The sequence below is a fragment of the Triturus cristatus genome, chromosome 6 (assembly GCF_964204655.1).
Source record: "Triturus cristatus chromosome 6, aTriCri1.1, whole genome shotgun sequence".
Classification (NCBI taxonomy): Eukaryota; Metazoa; Chordata; class Amphibia; order Caudata; family Salamandridae; genus Triturus; species Triturus cristatus.
This window is the reverse complement of record NC_140589.1, coordinates 1208759594-1208774567: the sequence shown is the minus strand read 5'-3', so window position 1 is coordinate 1208774567 and position 14974 is coordinate 1208759594. Positions and strand designations below refer to the sequence as shown.

The following is a 14974-nucleotide window of genomic DNA, read 5'->3' as shown; positions in this document are numbered from 1 at the left end:
TTTGCTTCATACCTCTTGTACAAACAAGCACTTTCAAGACTGTTTAGCCTCCGGCAGCTCTATGCAACCATTACTGCATACGTTATTAAGGTACAGCATTTCCTTTGAGTACTTTCCTCAGCACCAGGCTCCAGTCACAAGCCAGCACCAAATGTGGTGTGGGAATGCACCCAAAATGAGGCAAACAAAGATGCTCGCGAGACTTGAAGTACGTTTAACCATCGAGCGGGGAGCAGTGGCGTAACAAATGTTGAGTGGGCCCCCCTGCAAGGTACCTTTAAACCGGAGCTCTCAGGCCTGAGTACCTTGCAGAGGGGGTGTTCCATAATGGATTGCCTCCCCTCGGCAATGTGCTCCCCCTAAGCATGAGCGCATGCCTATTTCTTCGCGCACGCGCATGCATCAACAAAACATTCAGGCTGTATATCAGGCTATCAGGATCTGCTCCCCAGCGCACAAGTCAACGCGCATGCGCGGAAGCATTGCCCTGCGCATGCGTCTTTGTCATGTATTCAAAGCTCCGGTGGCAACGTTACCTATTGTGGTTACCTAACCGTTACCAGTGATTGTGGATGTTGGTGCGTGGTGGCCGTTCGAGGAAGAAAAAGGTCTGTCTCTTCCTTTTCACGCCTATATATAGATAAGGTTCGCCCCTTTGTGGCCGTTCGGGACGGGCGGGTGGGCAGAAAAGACTTTTCCTTCTTACGAGAAGACGAGTACAGTGTCAGCTTCCGCTCTGCTGCTGGCAGCTGCCCCCATCTCTCTCTCTTTCTTCCTCTTCCCCCTCTTTCTGTCTGTCTCGCTCCTTCTCAGTTGCTGAAAACCGTAACTTCAAGCTCTTACCCTATCTTTCCTTTAATTGTTCCCCTATGAAATGGATCCAAAAAAGAAAGAAACTCTTTTACTGTAAATGTCTTTTTCTGACATTTTACTATTGTAAAGTGCAGCCTCGGGCAGAGAGAAAAAAACGTCAGAAATACGAAAAATAACTAAATAAAGCAAGCCAGAGTGGTCGCAAAGTGGCCAGATTGGTTGTATCCACACCCAAACATATTGGGGCTACTTTACAGAGTTTGCCAGTAAAACGCTTCTTTCATTTTCTCATCTTTTTTTGAACAACGGGGCCTATTTACAAAGAAGTGACAGAGCAGAGGCGTTAGCCTTCTTGGCTAACGCCGCGCTACGCCACTTTTGAAACGCAGGGCTGCACCCTATTTACAACAATATGGTGCAGTCCTGAGTTTCCCCCTGCGTTTGTCGCTAATTTCAGCTGCCTAGCGCCAACAGTCACTCTTGCACCATAGTGCAAGGGCGCCTGTGCTGGAGGGAATGATTGTTCATGTTCAGGAAGGTGCCCCTTCCTGCACATAAACATTCTTAAATGGTGATTTATAACTTCTATGTGTGCTGCTATGTGCAGCACATATAGAAGTTGCAACGCGTCAATTTTTACATTATTGATTATGTGCAGGAAGGGACACCTTCCTGTACATAAACAATCATTCATGGTCTTATGCTGTTTTTATGTGAGCTGCACAATGCAGCACACATTAAAAAACAGCAAAATCGAGGAGAAATAAAGCATTTCTACTCGTTGCGCCCTGTTAAGACCACGTTGTTCCTGCTTACATTTATCATGCTTTACTTAATCTTGCATTCCATATGAGTAATTGCTTTTTGTAAGATGTTATTACTTTTTTCAGGCAGCATATTACTCTTGTCTAGTGCATAATTTGAATTGAGTCTCATCCAGGTGTTTATAGCGGGTCAGTGCAGTGCGAGTTTCTCTCAGTGGGGCAGTATGTTGCTCAGTGGGGGAGAGGATGTGGCGCTATGGCTAGAGGTATCAAATTTAGAACTGGGGAACCAGGTTCAGCCTTCACAACCAGCCCACCAGATCACTCTACTTAGGGAGCACATTCCCATGCTAGACCACAGAAGCCCCCGTCAGACTGTACAAGTCCTGTTGTCTTCGCACCAGCAGGTGTACCCTAGCGATAGCAAGTGTGGGTTAACCTCGAAAGCCTGTCCATCACAATCCGTGCTGAAGTTCACCTCCAGTCTTGCGGGCAGGCCTACAAAGCAGCGCACCCCAGAGTGACAGTGACTCTGTCACAGGACCCTTGAAGCCAGTCCCCCTCACCCATTGGTATCTCCATAGGCCTTGTTTCAGCAGTAGTAGCTGCCACTCACCATGGATCGGCAGTGCAGGATTTGCAAGCACAGCAAACTAAGTTCACAAACTTCACGGTCTCTGCTTCATGCACAAGCACTTTTAATATGGGCTGCCTGCTTTGGGGCCAACAACATTATGCAGCAATGGAGAATAAAATGATGCCGCAGTCTTGACTAAATTAAGGCTGCAGCGTAATACAGTATATTTTCTGATACTTTATTATTTTTATATGTACTAACAGTCTCTGCACATATTTTGTCTCATTAGTTCCAGTGTAACATACAAATGCAGCAGTGAGAAAGGTGACCAGTCAACCTTTTGAAAGGGCCAACCACTTTTCAGCGACATAAGTCAAATTGTTTAGTTACTTTTGATCCGTTTAAGCTACAAACAATTTATTAGTTAAAATCATCAGATTATGCAGCAGAGGATGTATTATGTGGCAAATATGGCAAAGCCATAATTATGTTGAAAATATTTAAAAACTAGGATATATTGCCGTTCATGTTTGAATTGCTCTTATGGAAAAAGGGAGAAGTGATGATGATGATAGAAACTGCATGGCTCGGACACAACTGGGTTGTGATTCCACTTTGTTGCATATTTAGGGCATTCTGTGATTGGAAACATATCCCACTTTTTGAATATATTTTAATGTCAATAGCTCATTAAATCTTTAATAAACCAGTGTATCCATTGGTTGAATTAAATAATGCAATAAGTTGTAATTGGCCAGTGAAATGCCAAACAAATACGAAAAATTGGGATGTTTGGCTCTTTCTGGCCACACCTCTGACTCCACCCACTGACCCATTCCACAGGTTATTCCCGCCCTCTGATTCTCCGCCCACAGTTCCCCTACTTTTTTTTCCCCACTTCGACCACTGTGAAAACCACCCACTTGTTGGAAATGTTGTCTTTATATGACAGTTTTGAATTCCAAAGTGCAGCCTAGCGACGGATAGGAAAAAAGGTTCAACATAATTAAATAAAGCAAGATCGAGTGGTCGCAAACTGGCCAGATTGGTTATTATTCACACCCAAACACATTAGTGCCACTTTTACAGAGTTTGCCAGTGAAGCGCTATTTTTTTTTTTTGGTATGTTAGTTTGAACAATATTGTTTTCCCCGTATGGGGAAGCGCACCATTCCTGGAGGTACTGCAATACTTAGTTGGCATGTGGAGTGGAAATTGTTTAATGTGATCTGTGTCAGCTGTTTTTCTCACTTTAGTTTATAAAATGTGTACCGCTGCTCTGTTCAGGGATGTGGTCTTTTTAAATCTTACTGCTGTCATGTTAACTCTTGAGGCAAAAATACTCATTGATTTCTGAATAATGTAAAAAAAATGTTCACCACGTTGTTCCTGCTTACGTTTCACTCGCGTTACTTAAACTTGCATTCATTTTAAGTGTTTACTTTTTCGAAGGCTTTTTTTTTTTTTCCAGGCAGCATATTACTTTTGTCTAGTGCGTAATTTGAATAGGGTCTCATCTAGTTGTTTATAGCGGGGCACAATAGGGTTGTAGCTAAAAGTACTGCAAGTTTCTCTCAGTGGGTCAGTATGGTGTTCAGTGGGGAGAGGATGTAGCACTATGGCCAGAGTTGTTGATTTTGGAACTGAGGAATTATGGTTCAGCCTTCATGACCAGTCCACTCCCCAGAGGGAGCGCATTCCTATGCTAGACCTTAGAAGGCCCCACTACACCTTAGGAGCGCTGCTGTCTCATAGCACCAACAGGTGGACCCTAGCAGTGGCATTTGTGGGTTAACCTTGAATGCCTGTCCACTAAAATCCGTACTGCAGTTGACCTGCAGTCTTCCGGTCAATCCTACGAAGCAGCACATCCTAGAGCAACAGTGACTGTCACTGAGGTCACAGGACCATTGATGCCAGTCCGCCTCACCCTTTGGTACCTCTATTGGCATTGTTTCAGCAGTGCAACTCACCAGGGATTGTCAATGCAGGATTTGCACGCACACCAATCTAAGTTTGCACGCTTCAGGCACAAGCACTTTTAACTAATTGTTCTAGCAGGGAAGCCAGGAAAAAATAATAAGTTTTCAGATTTTTACATTCCTCATTCAGCTACCAGATTATCATGTCTTGCCCTCTTACACTTTACATTAAAGGTTAATTTTAATAATGTGTTTTTCTTTAATTTGTGGCGCTTTAGTTTACAGCGTGTGACATCCAAAAGCCACAACGAAGCTCGGATTATTTGAGCTCTGGCTCAAAGCTCTCAGTGGCTCGCACACATTTTAGTTTAATCTCACACCACCTGCACTCGGTGGGAATGTGGATACTGCCAAAGTGTTAATTATCTTCCCTGTTTGTGAGGGGAAAAGTAGGCCAGGAAATCAGATTTTATAGGGAACACTCACCTAGAACAGCCTGGTGTGTACTGGGTGCAGTGAAACTACAAATACTGGTCCTGCCACTGTGGGACGGATCACATAGACCGCCCTTTAGTTATGTGGTCTGCTGATATGATTCCTTACTTCCCAAAATTCTTGGTCTTTGCAATGTTTGTAGATTGTCCGGTATTTTAAGCCATCTTTCTCATTGTTGTTTATTTCCCACTTTTCCTTTGGATTGTTTACGACTCCCAGCCATTGCCACCCCTGTTTATTTATTATTTGTCCTGTATCTGACAAATGGGAGCATTTTGATGTTGTTGCCATGTTTAGTGCTCCCGTACCGAGGGGGTTGTGACACAGGGCGGGAGCGTGGCCTGTCGGTAAACGGATGGTGCGTGCATTCTTTTAAATGGAAACCTCTTGAGAAGGGCGACTGATAAATAGGGGCCTGGGGGAGGAGGGATGTGACGTTTCCCTCATTGGAAAGTCTTTCATTAACTCTTCAATACTCTTGTGATTCAGTCGCACACAGAATTCTATTGAGTGGTTGACTTGCATCAATGCACTTGCCTTTCTGTCAGTGCATTAAAAAGGCTTCCAATGTGTCCATAATTGTTTCCTGAGGCAAGCATGAGTTCCTGAATCAGACTGTATGACCCAGTGTGTAATAATTGTATAGCTCTTCAATCCCTGGCGGCACAGCACCCCGGATAATGTGCTGCACAACTGAACACTTATAAGGTCCCAAAAGTGCAACCTATTGGCTATGCTGATGCTTGTTCACTCCAGTGAACTCCACAAAGAGCTGATGACTCACCTGATGGTTTTTGGTACAATCTGTATATAAAGTCCGCACTCTCGTGCTCCAAGTACTGCACCAGGCGACACATTTGTCCTAACAACTGGCTTTATTAATTTTACTTAAGGGATGCCTGGCTGCCAAGAGGATATCAACCACCTTTGGAGTAAGATCAAACATGTTCCGCTGTCGCCGCTCAATCTCCATGCACGAACATGGATTTTTCAAATGCCTAGGCTGGGAACCCAGCCCTTCTAAAGCAATAGCAGGTTCTCCCGTGGACACAGCCACATCAGTGGACAGATATTCAAACCCAGGAATTCTGATTATCATACCCTCCGTGCCCAATTGGGGTCCTCTGAGTCCAAGTTATCCAAGTTGGTCCTAATATTCTTGAGTGTGAGACAGGAGTGGTATCGACAGGAAGGCAAACAGGAGTCTGGTCGGCCGCGTCTAGGAGGCCGGCATCCAGGGCTCTGCCTTGGCCTGGGTCCGCTCCTTCTTGAGCAACCGCCATCAGGCGGTTCGGCTCTCTCAGTTCTCTGCTGACGAGGTTGAGGTAACCTGTGGCGTCCCGCAGGGCTCCTCCTTATCCCCCCTTCTTTTTAATTTATACCTTACCCCCCTTATTCGCTCTTTACGAGGCAGCTGTGTCACCGCGTTTAATTATGCGGATGACATCCAGCTGGTCTTCGATATTAACTCCACGGCCCAGTCTATCGACAATTTTCAAACTACTCTTTGTTACATCAGTGACTGCATGGGGGCGAATCATTTGAAACTTAACCCTGACAAGACAGAACTCCTGCTTGTCGGGGGTACAATCAACCCCTGGAACTCCACCTTTTGGCCCACAAGGTTGGGCACCCCCCCTAATCCCGTCAGCTCAGTGAAGAGCCTTGGGATCATCATTAGTAATGATCTCTCGATGAAATCCCAGATTGGTGCGGTGGTGTCTTCCAGCTTTTTCCAGTTGAGAAAAATCCATAAGATTGCCCGCTTCCTGACCACCGAAGCCCTCACCCTGGCATTACTGGCGCTAGTCATCTCCAGGATAGACTATGCCAACTCCCTCTATGTTGGCATACCAGTATACCAATCAAAGAAGCTTCAACTGGTCCAGAACCAGGCAGCACGGCTCATTCATCACCAACCCAAACACCAAAGTCCTTTGTTGGTACAGGACCCTTGTTCATCTCTTCACTTTTGCACCCATATGTTCCTTCTCGCAACCTTCGTTCCGCCCACCTGGCTCTACTCCAGATCCCAACCTTCAAACGTAAAAAACAGGGAGGACGAAGGTTCTCATTTCTTGCCCCTTCCTTTTGGAATGCCCTTCCACTAAGTTTAAGACTGGCCTCCCCCCTAACCCACTTCAGGTCTCTCCTAAAAACCCACCTGTTTCGCATAGCCTATAACTACTCTCCTTAACCCCTTGGACTGTTTGTTTTCTTTTCTCTTTGCTTCCAGCGCCAAGAAACCGTCTGGTGTTAGCCGCGCTTTATAAATTCTTTTTACATTACATTACATTACATTACATAAGGCGGAACGCACATCTGAGTGAGAGATGCCTTGGAAATATTGTTCTGCAGAAGTGCTGACATTGCTCGTTCTTGATGGTGGCAAATAGATCAAGCCAAGTTTCTGCCCATTCGTGGAAGAGAACCTGCCGTTGCCTCCAGGTGTAATTGCCGCTCGTGATCCACTAGGCGCTGTCTGCTGAGCCAATCCGCCAAGACCTCTGGCCTCCTGGTCAGAATACTGCTTTTCCCCTCATGCAGCACCCCCGTTGAGTGCCTGCCCCCAGCGCTGCAAGGTTGGTGCTCGAGGCTTCTGTGCCTCCTCCCGCTCGTCTCTGCTTCTGTGCCTGATTCTTTCCTCCTTATTCTTGTCTTTTAATTTTTCTTTTCCTTTTCCTTTTCATGTTCTTTTTTGCCTTTTTCTTGTTCCTTTATTTATTCTTCCCAATTCCCCCTTCTTTTTTTTTTCCTGCGTTTTTCGTCGCTGCTGCCCCCACGTGTTGGCGCTCCCGCCTCTCAGCTGTCCCACCGTCCCAATATTTAATGGCAGCAGTGGGTGCACCAAAGGCAAGCCGGTCTGCGTCCCGACCAGTGCCAGGGACCCTGGTCCTTCGACCCACCAGCACTACAGCTCCCCGATCCTCTACGCACTCAATGCCAGCCAAGACAACTACAAGCATTCTTCACTTATCGACACACACAGACCTTTTACCTGCTGCCACTGTCGGCACTTCTTCGCCTTCACTGAGACCCAGGACCCACCTCAACCCACCCGCCACAACTCCACTGCACCCCAAACCATGCAATGAATCTTCCTCAACGTGGACTCCCTCCACAAACATATCGTTGACCTCCTTGACAGCACTTCCACTGACGTCGCCTTCCTCATAGAAAACTGGACGAGCGCCGTCTTGGGACCGGACATCGTGATCGCAATCCCTGAAGGCTCCAACATCACCCGGAAGGACCGCCACGGAGGAGGCATCGCCATTGCTCACAAATCCAACTTCCGACTGAGCACCTACACTGACGGGCCCACAGACATGATGGAACACCTTCACTTAAAGATACAGCCCAACCCGACCGCCATCTTCCGAGGCACCCTCCTCTAAGGACCCGCACACCTTTCTCCGACTCCATCACCAACATCACCCCGCATGACCTCGCCTCCACCGACCTACACCTTGCAGGGACACCTCAACTTCCACGTTGACAACCTCCAAGACCCCAACTCCTCCTCCCTCCTGGACAACCTCATCAACATCGGATTTAAACAGATCGTACCAGAACCCACACATTCATCAGGACACACCCTCGACCCCATTTTTACAGCAGGAAACTCCATCACCTTCAGCCCCACCACTCAACTCCCATGGATGGACCATCATTGCGTCCACTTCACCTACAAAGCCAACATCACTCGCAAATGTCCACACCAGCTCCAATGCAGGAATTGGAAACCACATCCCCGATGAACAGCTCCCGCATCCCTCATCTGCTCTGCTCCCACCACCGTGGACGACGACCCAACCACGCCTTCTTCCACCACAAAATTAGAACAACCTCCAGGACAACCTACACGCGGAACCTACACCCACCATTCCCTACACCATGCGGCCTACAATCGACAGCTGGACCGCCCTCTCCATCAATGACACCCTGAAGACTATGAAGTCAGTCCACTCTGGGGCCCCACTGACCCTTGCCCCCACCACATCTCCCACAGAGCTGCCAACATCATTGACCCACTGAGCTTCTACGAATCATCAACCGCTCCTTCGAGACCTCCTTCCCCGGTGACTAGAAACACGCCAATATCAACTCTCTCCTTTTTAAAAAAACCCTCAGCGGACCCCACCAACCTCCAAAAACTTCAGACCAATCTCCTTACTCCCTTACCCGGCAAAAGTCATTGAAAAAGTCTTCAACAGCCAGTTTGCCTCCTTCCTAGAAGAAAACAGCATCCTCGACTCGTCCCAATTTGGCTTCACGTAAAATCACAGCACCGAAACCGCCCTTCTCGCTGTGACAGACGACATCTTCTCCCTCCTCGACAGAGAAGAGATTGTGGCCCTCATCCTCTTGGACCTCTCCGCAGCCTTCCACACTGTATCTCATCACTCCCTAGCCCAAACACTACATGATGCAGAAATCCAGAACAAGTACCTATACTGGATCCTCTCATTCCCATCTGGCAGTATGAAGCAGGTCAGACTCCCACCCTTCCTCTCGTATCCCACACCGACCATCTGCGGAGTTATCCAAGTATCCTCCATCAGCCCCACCCTGTTCAAGATCTACATGGCCCCGCTCGCACCCATCGTCGGATCCCACGGACTCACTATCCAATAAACCCAATATCTCCAAACACAACTTCCAAGAAGTAATGGAAGCTGTCGCCAGGTGGATGAAGAAAAGCTGCCTACAACTCAACGCGGACAAAAGTGAAGTACTCCTCATAAGCCCACACCCAGATGCCTGTAATGACTCCTTGTGGCCCCCACCTTCTGGAACCCTCCCTCCCCCACCACCACACACGGAACCTCTGAATCATCCTGGACTTAAAACTGCCAAATAAACGCCTTGTCCTCCTGTTTCCACACCCACCGTTCCCTACGAAAGACCTTCAACTCGATTCCTTTTGAGCACAGGAAAACTGTCATCCACGCCCTCCTCAGCAGCTGTCTGGCCTACGGCAATGCACTCTACGCTGAGATCAACAAGAATCTTACCCCAAACAAAACGTCCAGAACGCCTGCACTAGACTACTACTCAACCTACTTCGCCACATCACCCAACACCTGCGGACACTACATTGGCTCCCCATTGAGTATAGAATCCCCTTAAAGCTTCGCCCACAAAGCCCTCCAAAACACCAGACCTACCTATCTTGTTTTACGCACCCCAAAGATCCCTCCGGTCAGCCCAGCTCTCCCTTGCTATGGTGCCGCTCATCAAGAAGACTAGAACAGGAGGCAGTTCCTTCTCCTTCCATGTGGCCAGGGTATGAAACATCCTCCCACCTCACCTCCAACAGACGCCAACACTCTCCAAATTCACGCAGGACCTCAAGACCTGTCTCTTCGACTCAGTGAACATCCGGGACCTGCACGTGCCCCCTGCCCCTCCGAGCGCCTTGAGACCCTTCGGGTGAGTAGTTGCGCTTTACCATCCTTGATTGATTGATGGCCCTCTACTCCAGAAGGTTGATGTGGGGCTGGGACTTCGACAGAGGCCACTGATTCACCCCCCCCCCCCCCCCCATCTTTCACAGATCGCCACTCTCAAACCAGAAGCAACGCATTGGTCACTGTCCGCTCTGGGTAGGGAAGGCTCTACTGCTGACTCAATCACAGTTCAGTAAGAATCACTGAAGATCTTTTGCAGTGTCTTCCAAAATATCAATTTAGTCTGAGATGTCCCCTTGATATTAAGCCCACTGAGACTTCCGATCCCGCTCCAGAGCCCACATTTGCCACTTGATGTGCTGGAGGCTATCAGTTCCCCAGCCTTAGAGTTGGCCTTAGTCCAGTACCACAGTGTTACATTGAAGGATGCTACTTTGATGTTCAAACATGTATGTAAATATGAGTACTAAAACATGCGGCCTAAACCTGTATATTATTTTTAGCTTTGTACATCAGGCTTTCCATCCTCCTGTTAAACATTGAGGGATTCTGCTTTGTGAGGTTTGAGTGTGGCAAGCATAAGCCATGTGGAGCAAGTGAAGTCTCTTCACAATTCACATAACCACACTTCTTGTTGCTTTGTTTTCCATGGAAAATAATTTCGTGTTTGTTGGTATTCCTCTCTGCATTTCTTTAAAATGCGGAAGATCTTCACCTTATTCTTAGATTTTCTCCTACACGTTGTACATTAACTGTTGCACCTTATGTGTTTGAGCATGACGGTTCAGAATCCACATGCAGCAGATGATTGATCTTCAAAATTCCTCCAACTTTATTTTTTAAACATGGGTATTTTCAACTTTTTACATTAGATTTTCGCTTGCCCATTCCACATGAAGAGTTTTTTAGATTTTTCTCTTGCCTGTTTTATATTGGGATGCTGCTTTGTATCTGCACATCTTCGCCCACAGACACAGGCCAGCACGGACGCGTAGGCCGTTGCTGCCGATTTCGATTCACCACTGAGGCTACGCGGAGCGACCTCTGCCTCGGGTCCAGAGAGGGCCCTGTAAGACCTGGGACACTTTTCTTGTCATCTTGCTAGGGCTGTGGTGCGTCCATCCCTGTTCTTCTCCAGGTCTCTTCTCCCCTCTAGGAGTTATTCTGAGCTCTAAGAGCAGCCACCTTCTCACGGTTCTGCTCCTGCTGCCTCATACCGCATATCCTCATTATGCCTCGCTCTTTCCTCTGCCTGTTTGCTATACTGCTGTTACCTCCCAAGTGTGCCGCGTTCTCTCGTGCCTGATTATTAGATATCCTAGTGTTCCGTGCTCTCCCTACTGACCTGCCGGTAATACTGTTTACCCCTTCATTGTGCTTTGGCCTCTCCACTCCTTATTGTTAGACTGTGTTTGTTAAAAATCTGGTACATTGTCTCCCCTCATTATTTCTCTCTCTCACCCCTCTCTCTCTCTTCCCCCTCCCTCCCTCGTCACCAACTCTACCTGTAGGAGAGTAGGATCTGCTTCTTATAGTTACCCCCACTTTTTGCTGATGTTTCACTGTTTTTTGACTTATGCTGTGGTCCTGATTGGCAGGATCCCAGTCAGACTATCTGATTTCCCTCTAAATTGATTCCATGTACTTTAGGTACACTCCAGATTGGATACTGGGGTACCCTTATGAGTCCCTAGTATACGGTACACTATGTACCAAGGGCATAGGTACCCCAGAGGTCTACCAGGGTCTGCAGCATATATTATGCCACCTCTGAGCAGCCTTCCAAAATGACACCACAGGTCTGCTACTGCAGCCTCAGTAAGGTGGTGCATTCACCCCTTACTGTGGTATAGGTTACCTATATAAATTTTGATCACACACATATAAACCTATAAGTCTTAACAATCCTGAAGGCAGGGTGCTTTGTTTTCATGTGAGAGGGTGCCCATGCATGAGCAGATCCCCTCTGCAGCCTTCGGAATCTAATCCCCAGGGTTGTATGTGATGCAGCCAGATCATATACTATTAAATGCATTATAACCTCGCGGTAAATGCTAACTTTGGAATGGCTGCACAGAAACATGTTGTGTTTGGTGCCAAACACTTTGGAATCATACCTCCCTGCCAGTAACTGGCGTGGGAGGTATGATTCCACCCTACTAGAGGGAGAAACATGACTACACTGGTACCAGCTTAACAGACCCCGGTGCACCACAAAATGGATGCTGCAGACACAAGTCTGCCCTCCTGCTGCTGGACGAAACTCTGGCAGGGGAAGGCCTGACGATCGGTTTCCTGTCACAGGGAGGTGTGACCACCTCCCAGGCAGGCTTTATTGTATTGGGCCTGGGTGGGGGCACTCCAAGAGTGCTTTGATGTCTGCACTGGGGCACGTTTGGTGCCCCTGTGCATAGTCCAGTTCAAACCGGTCCCAGGGGCTACCAGCCCCTGCTCTAGCGCAAAACTGGACAAATGAAATGGGTGTAGCCACCCCTCTTTCCTGACCCTCCCATAGGTGGGTCCACAGAGTGTACAATCCCTTCCTTGGGTATAAAGTAGGAACTCCTGGCTACAGGACTTTAGATATTCCTGGAAGAAACTCTGACACTGAATCCTGGATCTTCGACTATCTACAAGACTAGATAACTGAAGAATCTCCCTTGAAGTAAAGGAGTTACTCCCCTGCTTGTCAGGCACCAAAAAGACGCATCTGTTCGGAGTCCTCAGGAGCTTCGGAGATGCCAACAGAAGACTGTTGCCACACAGGAGGTGGGTTTCCAAGCGTCCATGAGGCTTACATGATTCCTCAGCAAACATGAGACCCGTAGCCCTTGTGGGGACCGTGCAACCCGAACCCCTGGACACTGTGACCATTTCCAGCTGCACACTCTTCCCGGCATTCCCCGAGGCTGTGCTTTGGGCTACTTGTAGTCCAGACCCCGAGCAGCGATTGCACTGAAGATCACTGGCCTACACTCTCCGAGTGTTCCGTGGGCTGTGTTCCGTGGGCTGGTTCCAAGTGTTTTCTCTCAACACCCCTTTCTAGATCTCTTGTCCGTTGACTTGTGGGTCATTGAGAAGGGCAACTTTACTTTTAGCAGGCTTTCCTGATTGCTCCACAAGTTCCCTGACTCTCCATTGCTTGGGGAGTCCCCTGGACCTCGCTTGTCCCCACCGAAGCCTTTGTTCTCTCACCACGTGGGTTGCCACTGCCAAGGCTTGTTGGTTCCAATCCGGTAACTGAGACCCCTCACTGGACATCCTTTGTGGGACAGCTCGCCTGCGGATCCTTGTCGTCGTCGACTTCTCCTGGTCCTCGTGGCAGCAGAGTCCCACTTCACCTGTCTTCAACTGAAGCACACGACATCGGTGGGCATTCGCCTATCTTGCCCCTGGTCACTGGCTATTGACCCAGACTCTGTCCCCTCTGCTTTCAGGTTCTTCCCATCTCGGATCCAAGCTTGGATCTCCTCGGACACTTCTCCTCTTCACGGCAGCAGCACTTTACATCATCTCGCCATTGAAAACAAGGACGACTTCCGACACCATTTCACACCCATGCACCCGGCTTCCCTGGGTTAGTTAACACGAGTACTCCGGTGCTCCCGTGGGTGTTGACATTAGAACCTTCTATGTCCAAAAGGGTTTGTTCCTAGTCCTCCTCTAAGTGTCCTTAAACTCTAATTTCTCAACCGCAACTTTGTCATAGCATTGTACGGGGCTCTGTAGTATATTGTGCTTATTTACTGTGTTGTATTGATTGCAACATATGTGCTTTGACCTATAATCTCATAAAGAGATTAGTAGGGAGTGTTCAGAAATAAATACATATATATATATATATATATATATATATATATATATATATATATATTTGCTCCTCTGTCGGGGGAAGATTTGGAAAAGGTTTGAACGGCTTGGTTCCGGCGTGGAGGTACGCACCACCAGCAAGTGTGCCAAATTTGCCCGACCTTTAACCATTTTTGTTGCCCGCGAGAGTGTAAGGGTGGACTGGCGCTACCGAAGACTGTCTCCGGTATAGATCCAAACATCCTTGAAAATGGGTTGAACACGGAGCACAAGTATGAGCTGAAATTAACAAATGTTAATAATTTTCCAACAACGAGGAACCGCCCACTGGAGGGTATGGACTAAAAACTGTTCAAAGAACCACAAGTTCCAGGATGCCTTTCGAACTGTGATCGCGCCCCCTAGAGGGCTATAAAAATAAATTTAGGCAATCATTGTGCATTTGAGCAGTGCCGTGTGTGCTTGGTCTACCTTTGAGAAAGGTCTTTGTAAGACCGAAACGCGTCCGGATTGCCAAAATTATTAAAAAGTGAAAAGCCAACTGTGCGAGTGTGCCTCCTTTGCTCCTCTGCTGGGGGAGAGTTGGAAAATATATATATATATATATATATATATCACACACCTGGTGTAGATCTCCTTTTATTTGGTTATTTAAGAGATTATAGACTGGTAAAACAAGCTGCTTTACATTCCTTCAAAACTTATCTTGAAGGCTGCTCACCATAGCTACCACTAGGATAGCTTTCAATAAAGGTTGTCTTTAACCTATCATCAATAAGGGTTGTTTGGACTGGTGCAAGGTGCCCACTAGAACTAGTGGACAGCATATACCAGGCCAACTTCTCACACTATCCACATAGCCGTACACACGCCTGACCCCATTTTCACGTCCAGAGACCTGGTCAGGTTCAACCACATCTCGCAGCTCACCTGGGCCAACCACTACAGCATCCACTCCACCATCTCAAGACTTACCAACACTGGCACCATGCTCCCCAATTCCATGCGCAGAAACTTGAAAAATATAGCAGAACAGTGGAACAATACTCTCAACTCTCACCTCCCACAATAAGCTGTGAAAAACTTCATAGAATCCATCGACATAATTACCACTGCCAAGCAAGCCAGATCCAGATAACTTGTCAGAAGAGCTAGCTGGTTAATCGCTGAGCTGAAATC

The 14974-nt window shown here is 47.6% G+C and overlaps 1 long non-coding RNA gene across 1 annotated transcript in view; it reads left to right on the top strand.

Moving 5' to 3' along the window:
• The first annotated feature begins 525 nt into the window (after nucleotides 1-525).
• Nucleotides 526-14974, top strand: part of LOC146821175 (uncharacterized) — a 56992-nt gene continuing 42543 nt past the window's right edge. The window contains exon 1 of the long non-coding RNA XR_014963124.1: nucleotides 526-608. This is a non-coding gene — a long non-coding RNA (uncharacterized LOC146821175). The remainder of the gene's footprint in view (nucleotides 609-14974) is intronic.